We start from the raw sequence: 7,271 nt of genomic DNA, 5'->3' as shown, positions 1-7,271 counted from the left end.
CTCCCATCTCCCTTCTCTTGAAACTCAAAATTTGTTCTTTCACTATGTTAGGAGGCAATTTTTCAACCTTCCCCTCTCTCTATCCCCTCAAACCTGTCTCTAACTTTTTGCGTCAAGCTTCATTGTAGCATCTCTGTAGCTAGTCTCAATTTTCTCTTATCTCTCCTTGGAAACCATTCAGGTACTCTTGTAGCTTTGCATGTTTCCTTAAGCTCTACAATCTTGCTTCCCTCACCACTTGTAGGAAAGGGGTTGTAGAAACTCGATCCTCTAACTCTTCATCAAGGTCTCTCTCTCTCTCTCTCTCTCTCTCTCTCTCTCTCTCTCTCTCTCTCTCTCTCTCTCTATATATATATATATTATATATATATATATATATAATCAATGTCATGTAGGATTGGGGAACACGGACAAGCATGAACCTCTCACTCGATAAGTCTTTCTGCACCAAAAATAACCAAGACCCTATCAAAAAATGAAAAACATAAATAAAGGAAAAGGAATGCTGGTCACAATGCAACCAAGCACAAGAGAAGCTCATAAGATCTAATGCCGACACATTGGCGTGTGGAGCCACCTTGAAAAGGGTGAACCTTGGATAGAAAAGAAGACCATCAACACCAAATACACGTACAAAGCATTGCAACTCAAGCTAACAGAGCAAGAACAAGGTTTATAGTTAGCAAATTGTAAGGCTTCTCTAGCAAAAACATCTTGAGGACTCTTGCTCAATACTTTGGATAATGGTTTAGGACACAAGGGAGATATTTTTGTGGTTTTGCAGTTAGACATTCCATTGGATGGCTTTGCAACCCAAGTTTTCTTTAACCCCTTACATTCGATGTTAAGGTGACGGTCCATGTTGAGTTTCGAAATTTGTTGTATGCAAGTATTTTATCATTGGTGCCTCTTGAGATAAAGTTAATTCTTCTACGATGCAATTTTCATTGTTTTCACCACACATGGGCATATAGAAACTTGGAGCCACGTTGGAGGGTTTCTTCACATAGAAACTCGCACCCTGTCTTCTGGTTTCAAAATCGTTTGCACCTCTCTCTCTCTCTCTCTCTCTCTCTCTCTCTCTCCACTTTGGAACTCTTTTTGTTTTGCTCATGTATGTGTCTATAATCGTTCTTGGCTCACCGGCTTCCCACTTTGTGCAACATCTTCACATTAGATAACGGGGTACAAAAAGATATATATTACCCAATTTGAACTATATTTTACACATATCAAAGTAAAGGCTTAGTTACACATCATTTAAAAAAAAAGATATATGGTTTAAAAAAAGGCCTTGAACTCATGTGAATGCAATAGTTTTATACAAAGTGAATAGCTTGATGCCTAGACATTTGTACTATATATCTATACTATATATAATGGAGCTTAAAATTGTCAAGGAAGGAGAGAGTCTCCACTTGTCTCTCATTGATTCAATCTATACTATATATAAAGTAGATTAAATTTTTCAAGGAAGGACAGACCTTCCACATGTCACTCACTCAGTGCTTCGCTTAAAGAAAAACCCTTATAACATCTTTCATTTCTTTGAAGTTTGGAATGTTGGAACCTTTTCAACCTTTCAACTTTTAACATTTAAGTAATAAAATGGGTTTGACTCTACTTTTGGAGAGTTTCTTTTTTCTTTTGAAAGCCAATTGAAGGGTGGCTCAACTTTGTTTTTGGAAAACCAATGGCGATGAAAGTTTAGAACTTAAGAAATCGTTCGTATGTACACTACCAAAATTTTATAAATTTACTTCAAGACGATCTTGATTTTGCAATTAATATCGTACGTATGCTACCAAAATTTGATCGATTTACTTCGACGATCTTGAAATTTGGCTAAGATTTTGCAATTGATACATTAAACCTTGATTTCAATCGAATAGTGGTCTTGAATAGCTCCAAAATGGAAAGGTATGTGTGTGTGTGTGTGTGTGTGTGTGAGAGAGAGAGAGAGAGAGAGAGAGAGAGAGAGAGGTCTCAAAGTGAGTGCCATTTTTTTTTCTTGATCGAAATAATTTTAAAGTAAATCTTACATATATAATGGAGCTTAAGTTTTCCAAGAAAGGAGAGGCTTCCCACGTGTCATCCAGTATAACTTGCACAACAGTCCACGTTTGGAACTCCGTGAAATAACTACAGCTCGACGACCTCGATGCTTGAAGGTCTCATACCAATCTCGACCTCAACAACTATTTGTGTATGTGTTCATGTCCATGTTGTGTATGTGTGTGTGTGTGTGTGTTTGAGAGAGAGAGAGAGAGAGAGAGAGAGAGAGAGAGAGAGAGAGAGAAGCAACGTGATTGGCCGTTGGCTATGTGTGTGTATAACACTTAAATCTCAGCCTGTAGTGCGATTGTGAGAGACTCCAATCTAGCTGAGCGAACCCATGCGTGCACCCAAGGCTGTGTGTGTGTGTGTGTGTGTGTGAGAGAGAGAGAGAGAGAGAGAGAGGGAACACGAAATCATAATTTTTTGCAGTCGCTGTGTGTGTTTGTGTGTGTGTGTGTGTGTGTGTGAGAGAGAGAGAGAGAGAGAGAGAGAGAGAGCAGTTGGTGCCATAGCCAATCACAAACAAAGACGAGTAAGCCCAAGTTGACGAATCCATGATAGGGAGAAAATCTAGGATGGGTGACAAGCAATTGCATGTTAACAACGACGAAAGACGGAGTAAGCTGTTGACTTTTTTAAAGGTTTTTGCGTTAAATTTCTCTGAACTTTGTAGGTGTTCTCAACTTCAAATTATAATTTAAAGGTAAATTTCAAAAAAATTGGGTGGGATTACACTAGGCCTAGCTTTTTCCCTATTAACTTCAATGTAGGCATTGTCACTTTCAAATTAGAATTTAGAGGTAAATCTCTATCATTGGAAATTCAAGGGTCTGCCATATCATTGGATTTCCATGTTATGAATATGGAGTGTGCAGATGGGCTCTTGGAGTCCCACAAAAAATCAAAAATTGAAAAACCTAAATATGATAAACTTTAAGAGGCAAATTTACTATAATTAAAGGTTTTTATATTTGGATTTCTTAGTTTGTGTGTATGATGATGATTGTATGCCTCCCTTTTGATCTGTAGCTCATCCTGCTAATTTCTACGAACTTTGTAGATTTTCTCACGTTCAAACTGGAATCTAGAGGTAAACCTCAAAATTTATAGGTGGGATTACACTTAACCTAGGTTTTTTTTTTAGCACTTTGATATATAGTGCTTTTTTCCAAATACTTAGAAAACGTCCATATGAGAAAATTTAGAGGCAAATGTACTATATTTGAAGATTCTTCAATGATTTTCCTAAAACTTTTCTCTAAATCTTGGAGATTTGTATCTAAAATTTGAATATTTTTACTAAATTTAGCTGTTTCTATTAAGGGCCAATCCTACAAAAAACTTTTCTGTATGAGAACTTTTAGAAGAAAAATTACCATATTTGAAGGTTTTCAAGTTTGATTTTCTTAATTTTCATATATGATCATGATTGAATGCCTCTCCTCTAATTTGTAATTCATCCCTACTAATTGGTCCCAAAGTTAGAAAAACTTGCATTATATATGTAAGATTTACTTTAAAATTATTTTCCTTGATCGAAATAATTTTAAAGTAAATCTTACATATATAATGGAGCTTAAGTTTTCCAAGCAAGGAGAGGCCTCCCACGTGTCATCCAATATAACTTGCACAACAGTCCACGTTTGGAACTCCATGAAATAACTACAGCTCGACGACCTCAACACTTGAAGGTCTCATACCAATCTCGACCTGCAACAACTATTTGTGTCTTTGTTCATGTCCATGTTGTGTGTGTGTGTGTGTGTGTGTGTGTGTGTGTGTGTGAGAGAGAGAGAGAGAGAGAGAGAGAGAGAGAAGGAGAGAGAGAGAGAGAAGCAACGTGATTGGCCGCTGGCTATGTGTGTGTATAGCACTCAAATCTCAGCCTATACTGCGATTGTGAGAGACTCCAATCTAGCTGAGCGAGCCTGTGCGTGCACCCAAGGCTGTGTGTGTGTGTGTGTGTGTGTGTGTGTGTGTGTGTGTGAGAGAGAGAGAGAGAGAGAGAGAGAGAGAGAGAGAGAGAGAGAGAGAGAGAGAGAGAGAGAGAGAGAGGGAGAGGGAACACGAGATCACAATTTTTTGCAGTCGCTGTGTGTGTGTGTGTGTGTGTGTGTGTGAGAGAGAGAGAGAGAGAGAGAGAGAGAGAGAGAGAGAGAGAGCAGTTGGTGCCATAGCCAATCACAAACAAAGGCGAGTAAGCCCAAGTTGACCAATCCATGATAGGGAGAACATCTAGGATGGGTGACAAGCAATTGCATGTTAACAACGACGAAAGACGGAGTAAGATGTTGACATTTTTAGGTTTTTGTGTTAAATTTCTTTGAACTTTGTAGGTGTTCTCAACTTCAAATTATAATTTAAAGGTAAATTTCAAAAAAATTGGGTGGGATTACAATAGGCCTAGGCTTTTCCCTATTAACTTCAATGTAGGCATTCAGTTTCAAATTAGAATTTATAGGTGGGATCACATTAAACCTAGGTTTTTCTAAAAGCAAAAACTTAGAAAATATTTTTTCCAAAAAACTTAGAAAATCTACATATGATTACATTAAGCGTACACTCAAATACATTTCTAGGTGTGATTGCACTAAACCTAGCCCTTTTCCCAGCATTGGAATACACAAAATCAATGCTACAAGAGATGAAAGCTTTGAGACTTTTAGTAGGGAGGGGAAGGTGTCAAAGTGTCTTACACATTATTTGTTGAAGTTGCCATGGATCCAACATCTAATGATGATGGTGAAGAGGAAAATTCTCCCTCATCTACACCTTGCATGATGGCTAACACATTAATGGTTTCTTGAACTATTGGTTTGCTTGAATGTGGGATGGGTATGGAGATGATCCTTTGAAGGCTAGCCGCCCAACAACATGCTTCGATGTCTATAAATCATTCTTAATCTCTTCCTACATCAAGTTAGGGGCCAATCTGATGGACTCCAAAATGTGGAGTCTGATGTATAAGTCATCCAATGAGAAAACATGAGATATGCTTCTTTTCACCTCTTCTAAAGGCTTGGAATCATCCATTTTTAGCATACAAGCTCTATGTGAGTGGAACCAAGTGGCGATGGTACTCCTCACAAGATGGCTCATTCGGTGGCGATGGCACTACACATCTTCAACACGTCCATGATAAATTGCATCTCTTAGATGTGATACACATAGGCACGATCGTCTTCCATGTTGGCCAAAGATGTGAAGAAGATCCTCGGAAAATCTATTTAAGGTTAGATTCTCCTTCATCATGGAGTTGGAAGTTCCTATGTAGCTCTCTTTTTTTCTCAAACAATTAGATTCTCTCTCTCTCTCTCTCTCTCTCTCTCTCTCTCTCTCTCTCTCTCTCTCTCTCTCTCTCTCTCTCTCTCTCTCTCCCGTAACCCTAGCGCAGACTAGAGCAGACCAACATCGTCTACCTCAGCCCCCCTGGGTGAAGGGCTGCCCTGGGGGAGGCGTTAAGCTTTAGCCTAGCCCCCCTCAACAGCCCACGCAGCTCTGTGCGAAGCTCTGCCCCAGCCCTGCGAGGACGGCCTCAGTCCGGGTTCCGGACTCAGCCCTGCGAAGTACAGCAGGCCGCGGTGCCCTTCGGCAGGGAGAGATTCCAAGCATTGTGCACCCTTGCAGGGGCGAGCACACCCGCAACACGAGCTTCCACTCTACGCTGTTGTTTTTCGACAGGGGAGGCGTCTGCAGGTCCTGATACACTAAAAAAAAAAAAAAACCTTTTCAAAGGTTGTTGTAGCCTTGGGCATTAGAGAGGTTTTTCCGGCATTGGTTTTTGGTTTTCGGCTTCAGCCCTGCGAAGTACAGCAGGTCGTGGTGCCCTCCAGAAGATACTCGACACAGTTAAATCTGCAGGTCACGACACAGTTCAAGCCTTCTCACAGTTCTGAAGTTCATAACTTTTTCAAAGGTTGAAGCCTTGAGCATTCTCAAAGGGTTTTCCCTCTAGAATTTGAGAGTCAGTGGTTGGTTCGCTTTTATCCCCTCAAGCACAGGGATGGCTACTCCAAAGACCCCCGCCAAAACAAGACCGAGTTTTGCAACAGTGCTGGCAGCCCCTAGCAAACTTGATCGCATCACGCAGTTGCAAGCAACTCTTGATCGAGTCTTGGAGGAAAACTTTGAACTCAAATCTCGCCTATGCAAATTAGAAGAACAATTCAAGTCTATGGCTGACCTCACCACCGACAAGGTAAAGGAGGTTGAGGCAAAGGTTAGCCAAGTTCACTCCACAACCATTGCCCAAGTAAAGACGTGTGTAACAAAGGAAATCTCCGAACAAAAATCTCAAGAAGATAATGCTCTCAAGGTACGCATCGGTGGGCTCCCCTTGCAGTGGTGCACTGTTGAGGACGCCCTTGAAGAGGCAATCATCAAACTTAACAACATTATTGAGCCAATCAATATCAAGTCAGAGAATGTCTCTTGGATCAATGATACACATCGTCATGTGCGTCCCGAGCATTGTGTTCTTACCTTCAAGAACAAAGAGGAGCGGGTGAGATTTCTACGTCAGTTCCGCCTTCTCAAAGAAACCAAGCTTTGGATTGCAGAAGAATTGACCATGAATCAACTCAAGAGTAAAGCGAGTGAGCTTAAGAAGGTGCATGAAGCGCGTAAGCAAGGAAAATGGGCAATCTATCGAGGTGGCAAAGCGATCATCCAGGAATTCCGAAATCCCAAACCAGCTCTCCCCCCAGCCGACCCTTAGGTTTTTGTTTGTTTTCTCCTACCCTACCCTCTTGATGGACCCTCAGTCCTTAACTGATATGTATCAGCACACACTGAGAATGAATCGTTGTAATGTTGTGTTCTTGGTCCCATAGGTCATATATGACCTCCGTAGACGATAATCCAATCTATCTATCTATCTATCTATCTATCTCTCTCTCTCTCTCTTTTTGCAGTGTACGACAAACACCATAAACATTGGAGACTTCATGACTTGGGAGCAAAGCTTGAGAAAAAAGTGTAATGTCACCTACAAATTTTGAAACGTTACCTCTAAATTATAAATTAGAAGGTAAGAAACATACAAAATATGAAGGTATTTAGTATTAAAAAAAATTTTGAGAGAGAGAGAGAGAGAGAGAGAGAGAGAGGGAGATTCTCCTCCTCAATATTTATATTCTCCTCCTCCTCCTCCTCCTCCCCTCTATTTAATTGAATATATATATATATATATATATATATATATATATATATAT

The 7,271-nt window shown here is 40.1% G+C and overlaps 1 pseudogene; it reads left to right on the top strand.

The window, feature by feature from the left end:
* The first annotated feature begins 6,061 nt into the window (after positions 1 to 6,061).
* Positions 6,062 to 6,890, top strand: LOC147458093 (uncharacterized; annotated as a pseudogene).
* The last annotated feature ends 381 nt before the right edge of the window (positions 6,891 to 7,271 follow it).

Source organism: Adiantum capillus-veneris, chromosome 5, assembly GCF_014529385.1.
Source record: "Adiantum capillus-veneris isolate H3 chromosome 5, ASM1452938v2, whole genome shotgun sequence".
Taxonomy (NCBI): domain Eukaryota; kingdom Viridiplantae; phylum Streptophyta; class Polypodiopsida; order Polypodiales; family Pteridaceae; genus Adiantum; species Adiantum capillus-veneris.
The sequence above is the reverse complement of the archived record's forward strand: the minus strand, read 5'-3'. Positions and strand labels throughout refer to the sequence as shown.